The sequence below is a fragment of the Asterias rubens genome, chromosome 8 (assembly GCF_902459465.1).
Source record: "Asterias rubens chromosome 8, eAstRub1.3, whole genome shotgun sequence".
NCBI lineage: Eukaryota > Metazoa > Echinodermata > Asteroidea > Forcipulatida > Asteriidae > Asterias > Asterias rubens.
The window spans coordinates 13,799,355-13,819,224 of NC_047069.1; the positions used below are offsets into that span (position 1 = coordinate 13,799,355).

The 19,870-nt window shown below is 38.1% G+C and overlaps 1 long non-coding RNA gene across 1 annotated transcript; it reads right to left on the reverse strand.

The window, feature by feature from the left end:
- Positions 1-3,955: 3,955 nt before the first annotated feature.
- On the reverse strand, positions 3,956-19,700 carry LOC117293229. Its single transcript, XR_004519393.1, has 3 exons — positions 19,389-19,700; positions 6,172-6,222; positions 3,956-4,617 (listed from the first exon to the last, which is right to left on the reverse strand). It is a non-coding gene; the product is annotated as an uncharacterized LOC117293229 (long non-coding RNA).
- Positions 19,701-19,870: the final 170 nt, after the last annotated feature.

A 19,870-nucleotide genomic window follows, 5' to 3' on the forward strand; every position in this document is an offset into this window, starting at 1 on the left:
CCCTATAATATCAGAAGTGATATCATGGTTAAATTTGCACAATTAAGTCAGTGAAACACAAAAAACGTCAATTTGAGTCGGTTTTCCAAGTTGATTTTGACACGTGTGCTCAGTTACTCAACTGGCAGTTTGTTGGCACTTGGCAAACTGCGATCAAATAATGTTTTAACGGTGCAGGTGGGAGTTACTCGACACTATATACGAGTTCTCGTTTACGACAACTACAAAAGTAAATGTTGAATACATTACCCCATTCTTCCTTAAAGGCACTGGACACTATTGGTAATTACTCAAAGTAAGTGTTAGCATAAAAACTTACGTGGTAATGAGCAATGGAGAACTGTTGATAATATTAAACATTGTGAGAAACGGCTCCCTCTGAAGTAACGTAAATATTTGAATTTGATTTCGAGATCTCAGAATTAGATTTTGAGGTCCCGAAATCAAGCATCCGAAAGCACACAACTTCGTGTGACAAGGTTTTTTTTTCTTCCATTATTACCTCGCAACTTTGGCAATCAACTGAGTTCAAATTTTCACATGTTTGTTATTTTGTGCATGTTGAGATACACCGAGTGAGAAGACTGGTCTTTGACAATTACCAATAGTGTCCAGTGTCTTTAAAGGTGTAATGAATTTCTTGAACGATGGAGAAGGAAAAATGCGCCTTGATGCTTCTTGTGATAAGACCCAGCTACCATGTCTCCAACTAGAAGCGCATCGTCTTGTTGATATTTTGTGTTGGGTCTTCAAAAAAGGTCACACGTTGAGTTCGACAGGTTTAAGGTATTAGAGCTAACCTACCGCTCTCTAACACGCCAGCTTTGTCACGGTACATCGGGGGAAAAAAATCGGCTTAAAATTATAAGCTATTAACCATTGCTCTTACGACGTTTCGTGCGACATGAAGATGCACAGTCTTCATATAAGCCTACAGGTCTAATGCAGCTTAAAGCCATTGGACACTTTCGGAACAGAAACAAATCAAAAGTTCACAGATTTACAAATAACTTACAGGGTTTACAGAAGGTAATGGTGAAAGACTTCTCTTGAAATATTTTCCTTGAAATGCTTTACTTTTTGAGAAAACATTAAAACAATATCAATTATCGATATCGAGAATTACGGATTTATTTTAAACATGTCACGACACGGCGAAACGTGCGAAAACAAGGGTGGGTTTTCCCGTTATTTTCTCCCGACTCCGATGACCAATTGAGCCTAAATTTTCACAAGTTTGTTATTTTATATATAAGTTGTGATACACGAAGTGTGGGCCTTGGGCAATACTGTTTACCGAAAGTGTCCAATGGCTTTAAGTAAGAGCATGCCGGACCCAAAGCTCTGATGTTTCTGATCAATAGAGTGGGTTCGAGTCCCGGTCGTAACACGTGTGTCCTTGAGATAGATACTTTACCATAACTGCACGTGTCATTATTTTGGATGTGATTTTAATCTGTATACTGGGTATAGTAATACACGTAAAAGAACCAATAATATTTCGAGTATCACAAAAATAATGAGCAAGATACCAGTCTCAGATGGTATTTTACCCGGTACCTTATTCTGGTAACCGTATTTTTGTTTGTAGTCAGCTACATTCTGTGCTTAAGCAGCTCTATGAAATTGGGCCAGGGCTTTTTCTGTGCGACTTGTTCTGTGCACTGGAAACCTTTATAAATTCCAGGCCTGTGTTCATTTGAAGGTGACAAGCACTTTGCCATTATTGCCCATCAGGGGATACCCAGAACCAGAGCTCATTTCTATAAGACGCCACCTTGGGCACCTTTCATTTCACTCATTCCTCTCGCTGGGAGTACTAGGTGCCATTAATCTAATAGAGGCATTGACCAGCGGTTTTAATTTCGAGGGGAAAAAAACACACCCACCCCTTAGTGGCGTTCCATATTGCATGATGTGACGTTCGTCTGCTGCGTTTTGAGCTGCGTGTCATTTCATCTGATTGAAAAGTACGCAATGAAATCATACATTCGAAAACTTTGTCGTTGCAGAAGTCAAAATGGTATTCTTAAACATATGTGTAACCCTTGACTCTTGAATCTTTAGCTGGCATGGCAAATGACCTGATATAATATAAAACAGTATCCACCTGTTCCGATATGGTAGGTTTACGTTCAGCCAATAAGAATGGTGTGTTGCATTGCAATTTAAAGGGATAGATTTTGGCTAAAAGTCAGTAGATATAATTGACGTTGTTGTTATTTTGTATTCTTAGTCTTGTACCCTAATAGGAAGTGAGCCATAGTTTCCCAGAAGAAATATGGAAAAACACATTAATGATAGTTACCAGTCAAGTTCAGCGAATAATATCGGTGAGAAAATTTGGATCTCGCGTTAAATTACATGACGACAAGATTGGGCAAGCTCCAATCCCTGGCCCAAATGAAAATTACCCAAAAGAACATACAAATTATTACGCCCCCACGCTCAAAAACCCCAAAACAAAACAAACAAATAGATACAAACAAGTAAACAAATAAACGAATACAAAATAATAAATATTCAAGTGAATACATAATGTAAACAAATAAATGGGCAAAATAAATACAAAAATAAATAAATAATAAATAAACAAAATGTGCCCTAAATAAACACAATCCCATACATACAAAAATTAATAAATAAATAAATTAATTAATTAACACTATAATGTTAAAATAAAAGAATATGGAGCACAACATTGACTCTTCCTTATCTGTTTCATAATGCTTGAGTGATAGGACTTGACACACCGTATTTGTCCTCGACATAGATTTGACAATCTCTTCGGCTTGTCTGAACCTCAACGCAACATGGGAAAGGAACAACATAGACAATGGCATTGACGTTATAATGTGTTTTGACAAAACAATATAACGAAAATAACAAAGACCGATGGGCATGTTATGGTTTCATTCTGGAGGATGTCATTCTTAATTAAAATTAAAACTTGCCTAGGAAAGGTTGAAAAGAAACATACATGGTGCAGGACGAAGAGTATGTTGAGATCTAGGGACAAGCTATCTAGGTCGCTGGTTGGCTTGGTTATGTCTCCTTACTAGTCAGGAATGATAGAGGGGCTTAAGGGAGATTGTTCAACGATATCAACTGAAGTAATTTGAATGTCATGAAATCCTGCTCAAAACGTCATGAGGACTATGCCACAGATACACACAGGTAAAAAAAGTCTGTTCCAAGGAAAGATATAAGTCTACTCGAGTTCAGGCATTTATAGGTCTTGCATTAAAGGAACATTATCCATGGCATCAGTGGTTTAAGGAAAGAAAGGTATCATCGTTTCTGACATGTCCTTGAAATAAATTGAAATGTACACTGTTCTTCGACATTTTTACATAATTAGTTTCGTGTTTTATTAGTTTTGGTTACACTTCTATATGCACGTTCCGGTTACATTTTTATTGAATGAATTGAAATAACAGTAACACGACTCACAGTGAAGATCTTAATGCAATATTGAAACAAGGAAAATTTGTACTTAGTCCTAATTGCAATGTTATGAGAGTTAAAATCTGCAGGTTCCACGTTTAAACCACACATTACTTTACACGGCAACTCTTCGGGCCCAATTGGCCTATCATTTTTATCTTAAAATAGTAAGATTTGATCCGTTGCCTGGCGGTTAAATGTGACTTTAAACCTAGTATTTTATCTTTAAACGATCTGCCAACTGCTGATTTCTCTCACTCAAGTTCCTTCTCCAAGCAGCCACCTGCTAAGGGGCTTATAGAGTTTCTTGAGTTAATCTGGCTGGGTTTGCGGGAAACATGAATGTAATATTGGGGTGATCGTCTGATATAAACTATGATTGAATAATATTGTGATTTTCAGTCATATACTGTTTTCCAATGCATGGAAAACTTGATAAAAATTAGTTCATGAAAAATAAACAAAATTGCATTTTGGATGAAAACAATAATTTGTTTTATATGTTATTGCATAAGACAATTATATGAAAATAAACAAACTGCATTTTGGAGGAGGGAAATAAATAAATAAAACACATCAAAAAGATGCCCAAGTCACCGCTACATTAGGTTCATGGTATAGTTTGATAACGATAACAAAGTATATATCAGCTGGGAAGACGGTCAATAAAGAAAGTCACATAATTGGATCAAACAATAATACTCTCCGAATATCAACATGAAACGCTTGTGGATGTCTCCATCAAATTACATTATAAACCGTGTCACTACAAGTTAAGAAAGTATTGTTTACTTAATGAAAGTGTGTATAATCCCCTGTTTTTAATCTTATTATTTATAATTATAGTTCCCGGCTATTAAGACAGAAAAAAAAATAAACCGACCACTGCAATACTAGCACGCTATGGCCAAAGCCATGAACTGTGGTTATGAGTTGACCATCAGTCGCCCGAGGTAGCCCAATAAGATGAGCATGGCCGTGCCCTCCTTGCGTAACTCGAGATGACAGATCTATTGGCTACAGTTAAAAGCATTGGCCATTGGGTAGCAATTGCTGCATGGTGTTATGGTTACACCTCCGTTATCTTCGTGGTGGGCGTTTTTGAGCTAAGATGTAGGCATCATCCACGTGTCCTACCAGTTCGTTCGGATACTCCGAGAGTGATTTGTTCTGTGCAGAGAAAGAAAACAAAGGTTGCCCTGAACGTCTTGTGCCATGTTTTCCAATGTGACATATTTTTTCGGTCGGTTTCAATAAACCGGACTTTAGTTTTTAAAAGGAGGTATGGCATCCCTTTGATATGAACATCATTTTCTTATGGTTGTTGATTTTTTGTATAACTACACCATGCTTTATTTGAAAATGTACATAACAAAAAACCCACACACAATATAATATACCAAATATCAAACGTCAAAACTAGGTCTGTAATAATTGTAAGAAAAAAAACCCCACCAAAAACAAAGGGTACTGTCAATGTTAACTTCATAAACCCATATAATACCCATCTTCATAAATGCCTGCACTTGAAATTAGTCTTTCGAGGTCTTCATGAATAAATCGTTAGAGTACATTAATCTTAACTTGTTTTTGTAAGAAGCAAATTATGTGCGTACTCTGTAGTCTCTACCTTGGTTTTAACCATGGGGGTTTAACCAACGCTCAATTTGAATACTAAAGTTTCCAAGTTGTTTTTCTAAAGCTGCTCTTTTCCCTTGTGAAAAGTGTTGTTTGCACACACTTCCGTACTTATTGCAAATAAATCCTTTGCAAACTGTTTAAATCGGTTAGATAGTACAGGTAAAAATAGTTCCTGGAAGAGATATTGCAGAGTTAAGCAAAGTAAATAGCATCGCTCCGCTCAATTAAAAAGTAAATAAATCGAATCTGCTCAGTGGATGAAATGTAAGCAGTTATAGATCAAGTGATGCATGGCACTAAATCAGATTTTTACCTGGAAACCATACGTTTTTTTAGCAGTTGCTTACCACTTTCCAGTTGTTCTATAGAGGGCTGTGTTTGTCTTTTGCTAGAGTATAGTTTTTACTTTTTAGCAGCGTTTACACTTTTTACCACATAGAAAGTAAGGATAGCGTAACTAGTCGTGTATCCCCGATGAAATTTTATCATAAAAAACGTCAGTATTTTCTTAAATATTTTCAGTCTATAAGCTGCAGTGAAGTGAATGTACAGATCATGCAACTACAGACATAAGGTGATATAAGATGAACATCCGAACACCTGAAAATCGCAGCTTTTTATTTTCCACTGCAACACCGAAATAATAACTAAGTCTATAAACTAAGACCATGTTTTTATTTTAAACTTATTTAATGACCATAAAATTCACGACAAATTCAATACAATAAAAATGTACTAGGCGAGAAGCACTGCAGCAGATGATAAAGTATTTTGAAAATTATTCCACTGGAATGGATAATTTTCCGCCCCAAAAGATTTAATGATTTTCGCAAAGGTTTGTTGTGCTTACTGAAATAAAATTAATCGACAAGGAGTGGATTTCACAAAGAGTTAGGACATAGTCTTATCTCGAGTTAGGACGAGTTACTAGTCCTAACTTTTTAGGACTGTACATTTTCGATATCTCTTAGGACCAGTCCTAAGTTACGACTAGTCCTAACTCTTTGTGAAATCGACCCCAGGACCAATGATCTAGCATCCCTTTAAAGTGAAAACTAATTAATAGCTGATTTCCGAACTTACCAACATTTGTGCTAGGTGTGACATACGCTGACGTAAACTATGACGCCATATCTGTTAAAAAGTAGAGTAAGATAAAAAGGGCTTCAGTATCACAGTATCCTATCCCAGCAATCAAATATATTCTAGATTACAATCTGAAGGGTAAAATAACACAAAATGTTGACTCTCTGGGAAAGTCAATCGAAAGGCTGCCATGACGTCATTCCATTAAGACCGATTTGCAGAAACAGATCAGCAGTATGGACCTTATATAAGACGATGTTTGAAATGATGTATTACCGTAAAGTGAGAGACCATGTGGCAAGTGTTTCATTTTACATAAAGTCCGGGTGTGATCTTCACAGTTGTGTGCTTATTTGATAAATTCCATCCACCATGGCTTCAGTTGTTGCTCTGAACTAACCATAACAGTGGATCGATTGTTAATCTCTGTACTTGTGAATCAATTCAGCATGTAGAAATAGACCGACAGTGTTGTTCCTTATTTTCCGTTTGACTTGGAGCAAATTGAACCCTTTTGGTAGACTGAGCACCGAGTCGTTAGTTCTCACCACGAGGTTCAGGTTCTAGTGTCTTCCTTATAAAGTCTGTCTTCCTTTAAGGCCGTCTTCAAGACATCGTTGACTTGTTTATTTTCATAGCGTTATGTCTTGCTTGGAGATGTTTACTGATGGACAGTGAACTGAGCCGTGCCCGTATACGAAATGAAAAGTTACCTCTTCGGGGACCGATTCATAATTGCTGTTTTCCACTTTTTGACTCGGCGTATGGTGTGAGTGTTTGACTACGGAAGTATACCGTGAAATTAAAATGCCGAGGTTATTATTGCTTGTTGGAAATGGTTTGTTTTGTAGTTGGTCTCAATCCCATGCATAATTATTATTATTGTGTTTAGAACGTGTACACACTAGAACTGGGCTGAAGGTTTCTTATACGCTCAATCCTGTGTCGCAATAAAGATGGAGGCTGGGCCTGGTGTTATACTTTGAAGAAAACATTTTGCTTCTTGGAATTCCCTTTTAATTTATGAAACACCAGTGTGTTGTAATTAGTGAGTAGGGATTAAAAACATAAACTTGCCACTTTAAATACAAGCAGCGGAATATTATACGGTCCGCCATGTTTTTAATACCAATGAGTAAATCTTTTGTTACTTCAAAGAAGCGGACCAGGTTCTATCATGAAGTTGCAATGTAATAGCAGACACATTAAAATATAAAATCAGTTATTTACAGGCAGTATTTTATAGTATGACCGTGATCAAAATGAGTCTCGAATGAATTTGATTTATTATTACTACAATACAACGCTTAGTTTAAAGTTCAACTTACTGAGCATATTAATTTACCCTGTGAGTAAAATAAATTGAAAATAAATGTTCATAAATAGTATAAATGTTGACGTTAATGTAATGTCAAAATGTATTGATTGTTTTTACTTGACAAGAGATGTGATAAATTTTCGGTGACACCACGTTCATATAGGGTGCGTTCGTTTAGCTTCTTTGGGTCGACCCCGGTCTTCCCCGGTGCGTCCGAACAGCTTTGACGTCATTCCATGGACTCAACCGGGTCAGCCCCCAGTGACCTGCTTGTGACGTGGGTCACCCAGATGCATGACGTCACTACGAGAGCGGCGAGTGATCGTTCGTTTAGCTCTTGTCAGGGGCTCACCCGAGTGTGCGGCACCATAATGTAGCCCGAGCCCTAAATGTAGCCCGGACCTAAATGTAGCCCCAAACATGCCCTAAATGTAGCCCGGACCCAATTGTAGCCCCAAACATGTACCTAAATGTAGCCCGGACCTAAATGTAGCCCCAAACATGTACCTTAATGTAACCCGGACCTAAATGTAGCCCCAAACATGTACCTAAATGTAGCCCGGACCTAAATGTAGCCCCAAACATGTACCTAAATGTAGCCCGGAACGACATGAATATTTAATTAGCCGAATATGGTACCGCACACCCGAGTGAAGTTAAACGAACGCACCCATAGATATCTCTTGAGTGATTGGTGGATCTGTGAAGTACTAATGGACTCAACGTGGTGGATAGTACTTTCAAAATATAAACTTTTAACTCTACTGCTTCGATGTTGCAGTTTCATTTTACTTTGTCATAACTTAAAAGCAATGTAGCAGCAGAATTAATAAGTACAATTAAGATTTGAAAAGTAAAATATCTCTATGTTTCGCTGATGAAAAGTTAAAGATTGAAACATAACCACACTGACCACTTGACATTACTGGGAAAAGCTAGCTTAGAATCAATCAAAAAAATTTTTATAACAAGCTCAAAATCTGTTCCCGGGCAACCTCGTTTTCAAATTTGTAGGCGTTTTGGCAATTTAAGTGACACATCTGCATCCATTTATGACAGAATGAAAAAAAGATTGTTGAATGTGACTGACTACCAATCAGTTCCACTTATGATACAATAATGTGGTGGATCAGTCGCAGAGGGTGGATTTTGTGTTTGTGTGGTGTGGGGTGTGGGGGGGGGGGGTGGGATAATGAAAAAAGTGACCGATCCTAAGGATGTGTGTATAGAGAGTAAAACAATAATGTCATTTGTGAATGAAAAGCTGTAACTCCACACTGGAAATAAATCAATACAGTATACATTCAGGTTGTCTCATTGGGTAATATTTCAAAAAATGATCGTGACATAACCAACAGAAATAACACGCCTTAAACTTGCTATAATTATACTGTGACATTATTGTGTTTCGGCCCCGATTCCGTGTCTCTGTGCGGATTGGACGTCAAGGTTAGTCCTAATGGCGATATGGTGACTACATCATCTCGACGTAATACGCGGACTATAAACTCAATACGGCAAACAACATTTTGACGATGTCGGCACGCATTTCTTATTCATTGCAGATTCTCTTTTGCTATCAAACGTTAATAATTGTGTGACCAGCTTATACGTTTCTCTGCATCGCCCTTTTTATGTTTTTAGAAGTGGCATTGTTTAAACAAAACCACCGCATGCCCGCACTGTTTTCACTGACATGCCCGCACTGCTTTAACAGTAACATACATTAACAGAATAACTATTGACTAAACAAAGATAAAACGAAGTTTGTGTCCCCTATTCTAATATAGTTGTCAAAAAAGCCAATTTAAAAATTTTAGTTTTACCATAATAACACAGTTATTACTATTTCTTCCCGTATATAAAGTGTCTTTGTTTGTGTTTTTTCCTGGGTTATATGCTGTGTCAAGTAACACAAAGTCATAATTATAAGATGTTGACTGCTATGAGGGGCACAGTTAAAATTATAGGCCCAAGGTAATGCCCAAACCATGACTATTGCCCGAAGCGGATTCAAGTGGGGTGCACAAATCGATGGGGGAAGTAAGAAGGCCGTTGTTTTAACTATTATTAACAGCATTTATAAAGTTCCTCTTTTGGTGGTTACAAATCACTAAAAAAAAAAACGAAAAAAAAAAGAAAAAAAACACGATTGAAAGCAACAAAGGTAACTTTAGGTAAACAACATGAGAAATAAGTTGATTTTTAATGGGAAGCGGAAGTCACATTAAACTGGGAATTGAGTTTCAAAGTGTAGGAGCTGAGCATGAGAAGGAATGATCTTCAGCTTTTTTATTGTGTCTTTGGAAATCCAGGGTAGTCCGGCATTATGAATATAGGCAGAGTAACTCAGTGAGGTTATGAAGGCGGAATGGTGGATATGGGGTAACTCGGTGAGATATTGCGGACCCTTGTTGTGAATAGACTTAACGACAGTGGACACTATTGGTAATTACTCAAAATAATCATTAGCATAAAACCTTACTTGGTGACGAGTAATCGGAGAGGTTGATGGTATAAAACATTGTGAGAAACGGCTCCCTCTGAAGTAACGTAGTTTTCAAGAAAGAAGTTATTAAAAAAAAAATGATTTCGAGACCTCAGATTTAGAAATTGAGGTATCGAAATCAAACATCTTAACACAATTTCTTTCATTATTATCTCGCTACTTCGACGACCAATTGAGCTCAAATTTTCATAGGTTTGTTATTTTATACATAATGTTGAGATACACCAAGTGAGAAGACTGGTCTTTGACAATTACCAATAGTGTCCACTGCCTTTAAGTGACTGTCAGCATTTCTGAAGTCAAAGTGTCAGAACTTATAACTGTATATTGAGGGATTCTGAACCAGTAAAGGTCAGCGATAAGTGGCGGAGTTGGTGTTTGGTTATATGTAGGTGTCACGGTGGAATGTATTTATATTGTTATCTTGGATGCACTATTTTACATTGTATATCCCCCAAATTTTATTAAAAGATTACTGATATATCCAATATGCGGCAATGTTTAAGGGGAATTAGATTTGTCTCCCATGTTTTTTTTTTTGCGTCCGCTAAGCTAGTTTGGAAAACAGTAAAAATGCAAACTTCAAATCGAAGTAGAAAGTAGGTATTACCTAGGCAGTTGGGGTCTCCCTTATGTGGTATGATTTCGCCATAAGTTATACAGTAAGTGACCCGTATTGAGGGTTCCATGTGGATTGAGCAGTTCAGACTGGTCAAAAAATGGTCATTGATATCAGAGTGTGATTTGGACTCTGGGGTCAAAGTTTTTGACACAGATTCCGGTTCGAGCGAGAATTGAGGCAATCCCCAAGGGAAATAGTTTCGGGCCGGTCAATTTTGGAAACCGTTCTCAACTCAACGAAATATGCATGTGAGGTTCATTTGAAAAGAGAACCACAATGAATCAATTTGTACGTACAGTTGGTTAGGCAGTTATAGTCAGACTGTCTTCACTGCATTGTAGTGCGAATATCTCGATCAATTTCTTTTGAGAGATGAGGAAGTTGAAAACAAACAGGGTGAAGAAACTTTGAAAAGGGGTTTGCAGTTCATGTTACAGTGTGTATTGGTGCTGTATTTGCGTCTTGCAATCAGGGAGAATGTGTACACAAATCAGGGAGATCTTTAGAATTACATTCAATATCATAATAGGGAAAAAGTTTCCATAGTCCGTGATATTTTTTAAACTTGTTCATCAGAAAACGAAAAGCTTGCTATAGGGAAACCCTTGTTTAAAAATCAGAGAAAGTTTGCAGCTCTGTATAATTTATCTTTGTTTCGAGTCGTGGAGGTTCTGAAAAAAGGCGAAAAATTTAACAAATGCTTTTTGATTCGTTGATCATATCGTCTTCATGTGATTACTTATAAATCTTTAAAGAAAACGGGTTCATTGGGCAGAGATTTTTCTAAATGTATTTGTTCCAGCTGCTTCACATTGTGTTCGTCTTTGATTACCGAGAAATAAAGATCATGTTTTTTGTTTTACCGTATTATTTTTTACATTGATAGTGTAACTCAAGTACAACACCTTTCGGTGATGGCCAGGCAGTCTGTATCCGCATCTGTAAAATGTGTCTAAAATTTTCAAGTCTCTGCACATAGGTTCAAAGCAAACCAAAAATGTCACAATGTGTTCGTCTTTGGTTACCAAGAAATAAAGATCAAAAGTTAACATTTCAATCGAAAGAATCCCGGAGAAATCGAAGCCGAAACCCTTGGAGGAATTTGAAGCCAGATCACATGGCTTGCACTACATTATATTTGACAGCCAAAACCCCACGGTATAAGGCATCGAAGCACGTGTGTGCCGTCGCCCGTAATTTCAGCCTGACCTGACAGAAGAGTCTACCCGTAATTGATTGAAGGGTTTCATTGCGCACGTAAATAATCCACCCTTTTGTAGTCATCTGGCTATCAAAAAATCAGTGGCCGTATCGTGAGACATGAGAATACTTAAGGGATGGCATAATAATTTAATAGCCCTATTTCTCAGCATCTTCGTGTTTCCTTCTAAAGACATGGAGTCGCATCAACCATCAACCATCAACAAATAAGCTATATCTCATTGCTGCGCACATGCTGACAAAAGACGTGTTCGCTGTACTGATTCGACTTTTAAAAGTAGTTTGTGACTTGTCAAGTATCAGACGAGAGTGAACCCCTCATTGATACAGTAAAAACGTCGTTCATGTAAGCTTTAACGGGTGAGACTCCGGGTCCCGTGTGGGGCCTTACCCACTTCTAGGTCAGTATGAGCCGATATTGTTTCAAATTGACCAAGAATCTAGTCAAACTAACGGAGAATCTGACTTATAACTGAAATACCGGTCAATTTCGACGGAAGAGATTTTTTTTATAAGCATGCAAGCTACATGCTCTCTGTTTGTGTCTGGAAATTTTTTTTCAATAAGTTTACAGGGCACTGCAATTAGTTATTCAACTCAATTTTAAATTCAACAAACAAACTCTGCCATAGTCATTTAAATATGTATTAAAAAAACTTAAAAAAACAACAACAACAAAATAACCTGTTAACGTAATAGGTTTTTCAAGCAGATAATGCAGATAATGGAAAGTTGATTAAAAGTATCTTTTATACAAATTATAAACTGGTGGCATCAGTTATAAGCCTGAACTCGGCCAACATGGTTTTGTTGTTGTGTTGAGTGTGCGTTGCAATCCGTCTTATTCGTCGCAGTGTTTTGAGACGACCACGATCCCCAAAGTTTGATTCTAGTGTTATTGATCTTGCATCATCTCATGCATTCCATATTAAACTTCCACCAAACAAACGACATGTACGAAAGAAGGGAAACAACTTCCAAACAAACAAGATAATAGATGCAATACAATATCACATTATTATAAGTTTAGGAGAAAGCATGGACACTGCTACCGTAGTGTCCAAAATTCATTTGCGCGTCTAATCTGGAAAGAGGGTTGCAACGAAATATAAACATCACAAACTACAAGACCTTGAATGAGATGGTAGATCTGATAATTCAAATGAAAGAAGACATTAAGAAGGGTGCTCGTTTTTTGCTCTGACCTCGGCTGAGCAAAATGAGGCTGCGGGTCTAATACTTCGTTCCTAAGGGCACGGCATTTTTCATTTTTTTTTATCAAGGCCAAACTTCTATAATTTAAAGGCAGGGGACACTATTGGTAATTACTCAAAATAATTATTAGCATAAAACCTCACACAGTAACGAGTAATGGGGAGAGTTTGATAGTATAAAACATTGTGAGAAATAGCTCCCTCTGAAGTGACGTATAGTTTTCGAGAAAGAATGATTTTTTCACGAATTTGATTTCGAGACTTCAAGTTTAGAATTAATTTGAGGTCTCGAAATCAAGCACCTGAAAGCACACAACTTCGTGTGACAAGGTTTTTTTTCGTTCATAGTTATCTCGAAACTCCGACGACCAATCGAGTTTTCACAGGTTTGTTATTTTATGCATATGTTGAGATACACCAAGTGAAAAGACTGGTCTTTGACAATTACCAATATTGTCCAGTGTCTTTAAGGGAAGAAAATAACTTGTATACAGGAACATTCACTAGGTACAGAGAGCCAATGACGAGAGTGCAAGGACGCGGTTGCCTCCGTGAAGGCATGATATGATGCAAGATCAATACTGCTTGAATCAAACTTTGGGGGTCGTGGTGGTCTCAAAATACTCCGACGACGAATAGACGGATTGCAACGCAAACATAAAAACGCACAGCAACAACCATGAAGGCTGAAAACCATGTTCTTAGCCGAGTTCAGGATTTTAACCGGTGCCACCAGTCCGTAAATCTATGTAACCGTAATTTAAAAAGCGATGAACAATAAACTGCAACCACTTTTCCAGCTGTGGACTTTGAATCTCCACCGATTTGCCTTTAATTACCTGCAATGGTTCTCTGCGCTCCATGTACCACTCATGCACTAGAGTCCATTGCTCGCCTAGAGGGGTCCTCTGCCCCGCTGTCGCCACGGGGCAGACATTCTGCTGATGACGGGTGACTTGTTGAGTCATCATCTTGGTTTACAAATATTGTCCACGTTCTAGTTATTAGGGTGTCTGAAGGGAGATCTTGCGTAGTTGAGCGCTATCATCTTGACTTTTATGGATCTTGGAGAGGTTTTTCTGCAAGCCTCGTTTATGCTTGCGTTTGAGGTTTCAGTGATCTGCTTTATCGTTGATTTTTCTTGTGTTTGATGTTTATCCTCATTGTTGTTCACAACACGTAGGCCTAGTTTTCAATTTTGTCCCTGTTACGTCACAAACATCTTGGATTCGTATACAGACAGTCCGCGGGCGCGCATGTTTGCGGATACCAAACGTACTCGAACCATAGATATAGAATAGAATCACTAGATCGGCCGCGCGTACATACGCGGGTTCTGGCAAGGGGGCTGCCATTGCCCATCTCCCGTGTACATTTTCTGTGCGTTGCCGTCAGCACGTGACTTTTTAGCGTCAGCACGTGACATTTAGCGCGTCAAAGGCCTATCTCCCGTGTTCATTTTTGCCTTTCGAACGTGTATTTTTTACCGCGTCCATGGCGAACAATTGTATTTTCTACACAGGCAATGGCGCGTATGTACGCGCGGCCGATCTAGTTACTTAATTCTATATCTATGACTCGAACGTACTACGCTTACGGCGTGTTTCAGGCGCATCAACGCAACTGGAAAACTCGTTTACCACATCCATCGAGTCGCCTGTTTGAAGGCCTTGCACTTTTTGAACAAACAAACAAGCGAGCAAGCAAACAAACGAACAAACAAACAGACATCCCAACACACGAACTAACAAAACAAACAAGGAAAAATAATGTTCTAACAATGATTTCAAATACAATGCACAATGCAATTACATTTATTAACAATTTGGTAAAGGTTCTGTTTGTGGTCCAAATTCTACTTTATTCTTAACGATGTTGTACAGGGATATATCAGACGTTTGTATTCCCTCCCGCGTCCCGATTCGGTTTCAATGACTGGCGGCCGGCAACTGACTGGAACATTGAACCTTGCAGTTAAGGCTTAACCAATGATTTGCTTAGTTCTGAAACATTTTCCTCTGATTGAAGAAATAATGTACCTGATGAACTGACTTCGTTTTCTTAGTTAAAAATATACTGGACACTATTGGTAATTACTCAAAATAACTGTTAGTATAAAAGCTAACGAGCAATGGAGAGCTATTGATAGTAAAAACAATGTGATAAACAGCTCCCTTTTTTGAGAAGAAGTAATTTCTCACTAAAAATATTAGAATCGAATTCGAGACCTCATCAGCTGAGGTCTCAAATTCAAGCACTGAAAAGCACACAACTTGTGCGACGGGTGTTTTCGATTATTATTATAATCGACAACCAACTTAGTTCAAATTTTCACAGGTTTGTTATTTTATGCGTATGTTGAGATACACCATGTGAGAAGACTGGTCTTTGAAAATGTCCAAAGGTGTCAAATGCCTTTAACAACAGTATTAATCAAGCAGCTCAAAACGACTGTTTACCCTGTAGTGTAGTCCGTGCACTGCCAACAACGAAATTTTGCTCGAGATCATCTCAAAAAACAAACATCGTAAGGAATATAAAAGCTATAAGTTATATTATCTAATAAGTAACTGTTTGGAAAAATATCATTCAGGTGTCGGTCATTGTTCATCCGAATCATTGGTCGTAAGCATTCTTAACTTAGGGTTAGAGAGTTGGGTATATGAGACACCCTGAAACTGATTGGAACCATATCATCCCCGAAGCCTCAAGGTATCACTTTCGGGTCCGTGCGGAATAAGCCCTCAAAATCACCACAAAAGGGCAACAATAAGCCAAAAGCACGATGTGGATCAGTTTCAACTTTGGTACCAACCACATTTAATTCGAGATAGGGGCAAGTTGGATTCTATTAAGGCACACACAACAACTGAAAGACGTCGTAAACAAATGAATTTTTTCCCCGGAGGAAAACTGTTTTTGTCGACGCCAGGTTTTAAGAATGGAGAATTTTAAAAAATAAACAATGGAAATAGATACGGGAGCGAGGGGAGGAGTCCAAAATAGTACGGTGATATTCTGATATAAGTTTAATAACTTGAATGTCCTCAGGCATTTTTATTCAGGAATTGAACTCCCGTTTCGTCGTTTTTCAGGACCACATTTACAAGTATACCTGCTTTTTTGTACCATTTTTCAAAGCAAAGCAAAGCAACGAACCTCAGCAAACTTTTCAAAAGGTTTCATCCAATTTTTACGTGAGCCAACAACACATAAAAAGCTCGAGTGTGCTGTATACCAAGTGATGCATGCATCTACGTTTTCCAACTATGCAGCAGAATGCTCCCTAAAAAACCTCCAACAATATTATTTATATAGGATATCACACATAAAGACTGATAACAGAAACATATACTTTAAGTTTAAATCAATAAAAATTTGAATCTGATAATGTTTGAGAAAACCTGATACATTTTAACTTTAAATTTGGTCATTCAAAGCTGGGCAATGGAGGATTGATGTATAAAGAAAGAAATCACCCCAAAATTACCGGGAGTTGTGTGTACACATGGGTTCATTCGACCTGCCACATGTATATAATTTGAATGCTGCCACTTAGAACTAAAAACTACAAATAAACAATACAAAAATGTAGTAGTTTTCAACGTCACCTGCTTTATTGTCCGCAATAATGCTCGCATTGTTTACACATTTGGAGGAGAGCTAAACTGAACCGACGTTTAAAAAGGCGGCAGGCAGCCGCACAAAGAAAACGTGTAGTTGGGTAAATCGCTCTAGATAAGTCGTGCTCCATATCCACCCCTTTTGGGACACAGCACTCGGAGTGTGAAACACGTTTTGACTGTAATTACCCGAATGTCCTCGCGTTCAAATAGTCCTATATTTATAAGTCCTTGTCGGAGAAGGTTTTGTTTAAATGAAGTCTTGAAATACAATTGAGTTTGATCTGAATTGGATTGAATTAGCGGGAGAAAAAGTGTGTCACATGTTTCTGTTTGATGTCGGTGTGAGGCTTGATATTCGTTCTGGAAAAAGTTTCTCTGCTGGCAGTTTCAGAAGCGTAATCTTGTTGGTGAAGTGTTCAGATCATTATTACAACCTCTTTCCCACGGTAGGTCTGTAGTCAGTCTCTGTCTTTTCTACAAAATATTTCCATGGCAAGTGTGTCACCAGTGTGTCTGCCCTAGTTCCATTTCCCTCAAGAGTCTTTGAACAGAAAGCAAACTATCTGCTTCTTCTCATCCATACATTCTTGATCTTCTGAGATGTAGAACAAGGAGCCATGCCACCAGCTTTATTCCACGCCCTGCATCTTTTTGGAATTCCTTGCCTGGTGCATGTCCCCTCACCTACAATCTATACTTTTTTTTAAAGAGGAATATCAATTCCTACCTTCAGCTCCCTGAGTTTGATGGATTTTTGCGGGATTTTGTTTACTTAACAGCGGCAGAATTTAGTTTACTACAACGCTCCTCTTTGATTAAAAAAGGGTGGCAATTGCTCTCATTCAACCCATGGTTAAAGTATAAAGTGCAATTCTTTACCAATGAAGTTTACACTCTGAAAACTTCCGGTCTGAATTGACCTAGATTCTGGGTCCCGGTTCTATTGGGCGTGACCCATTCCTTGGTCATCTGACTTTCAAAGTGGTTTGAAATGGAATATTACCTCGGTTTCTTCATTAGTTTGACCCTTTGTCTGGGTTATTTGCGATAGATTCCGGGTCACACTGCACTGACCCATGAATGGTCAGGCCCCCTGCGACCAGGAACTGGGTCAGTTTTGGCCCGGAAGTCTTAACAAGTGTATTTTACTTTTCGTAAGTTTACTGTATCTCTGTACAAAGCATAGGCACATTTCTCAAGAAAGGTGAGCACTTTTCCTCGGAAAAATCTGAGAGTACATTAAAAACATGTTTTTGTATTTTCTGTCATACTCACCCAAGGATGGCATTTTCAAGGCTCTCGCAAAGTAGCTTGGACGAAATTCGAATGTAAGACCGTCCAAGGGGACTTAATCATCTTAGACGGCATTGTACACAAAATCGAAGGCTATTTAATTTGGCAAATGGCCATTGCGTGTGCGTAGATGCACGAGGGCATGCCTCTATGGAAGAGATGGACACCGGTTGAAACGGGTGATTTGACGGCAGGGTGATATTGTAAGCCTAATAGCTCAGACCTGCCAGCGGACAGGTTGATAAGAAGAGACAAAGTGCAGTAGTATGAGCTTTTAGGCTGTCGTCCTCACGCTTGCCAGTAGGCTTGATACAATTAGTCAACACATCAAGTACGACTCTCGCGTTTTCTTCGATCGTATTATGACCTTTCATGCCCCACGCCCTTGAGTCACCGATGCTTTTAGAGATGGGTATATCTTTCTCAGATTGATAGGAAGCGTCTGCCAGAGGACACCATTCAAGAAGAAACTCAGACTGAGCTTTGATTTCGTAACGGATGTTTATTAGGCCGGTTGACAAAACTAGACACTTTGTAGTTTGAGGTGCTCTCGAAGCACTCTTTAAGCACTCATGAAGCACCAATGTTCAAAACATCCGGACTCAACTTCCCTCCGGTTCTCCCTATAAAAGAGATTGTAACATGAATGTCCTCCTTAAACTAGTTTATTTCCCCCCTTAATAATAATACGATATGAAGCATCCGCCATTCACATATTCTCAATAGGACAGCCCGTAGGGTCATTTGTTTTGAATTAGGCAGAGTACGGCTTCCGTAAACTAGTTAATTATTTTTTTCTCAATAATATTCCGATATCAAGCTTTAGTCTAATCACATCAGAGGGTCATTTGGTTTTGATACTGAGCACTAAAAGTATACATTTTATGGCTTTATATGTTTTGTCACCTACTAGCACTAGGGTGCATTCTGATTGATTGATTTATTTGATTATGCATTTATTTGTCTAATATTTATTTATTCAACTGATTGAAACCATATTTTTTGATTATGCATTTATTTGTCTAATATTTATTTATTCAACTGATTGAAACCATATTTTTTGAAGGCAGCCCATTGAGCATATCATTAATTTGGGCCCTTTATGGAAAATAGATTACAAATCAGTGACAATCAGGAACTCTTTCCCAGTGGATAGACCACTTAATAGAAAAAAAAACAGGGATTTGAACCAAAAGTTATAGATATAAATTCGAGAACTGGTTTTGACCATTGCCTTTTAACTAATAGTGGTTGAAGTTAAATTCTAAACTCTGTTGGCTGGTGAAATAGATTATAAAGTGAATGCATGATAGTTGATTGAAAATACTTGAGAAACGTTTCACATTCCTCTTTTCGCTTTTCAATTCGATTCATAAAAAAAAAATATGGCAGACTCAATTATTTAGCTTACCTTTTTGTAATGGTGCCACTGGTCTGAGTAATATAAGCGTCTGGGATACTGCCATCTGCAGAAACACTGTCGCACTAAACCCAGTTCTCGTTCCAATTCGCCATATCGAAAACAGAAATAATATCAAATGACAAATTACTTATGTTTCTGTTTTTTGTTTTTGGTCAGTCGGACACGTATACGGAATGCAATGTTCACCATGTCGGAAGTTGTGCCAATATTATGGGAAACAAATGTGAATGCTCTTCCGATAATCAGTGCTGCACAGTACGCCCGAAGAGATTGTGTGTAAATTAACCTTGCTTAAAGACACTGGACACAATTGTTGGCATAAAAGTTTACTTCGTAACAAGCAATGGAGAGTTTTTGATAGTTTAAAACATTGTGAGAAACGGCTCCCTCTGACGTCACGTCGTTTTCGAGAAAGAAGTAATTTATCAGTAGGATTTGAAACTTTGCATGGTGGAAATACGATATAGAAA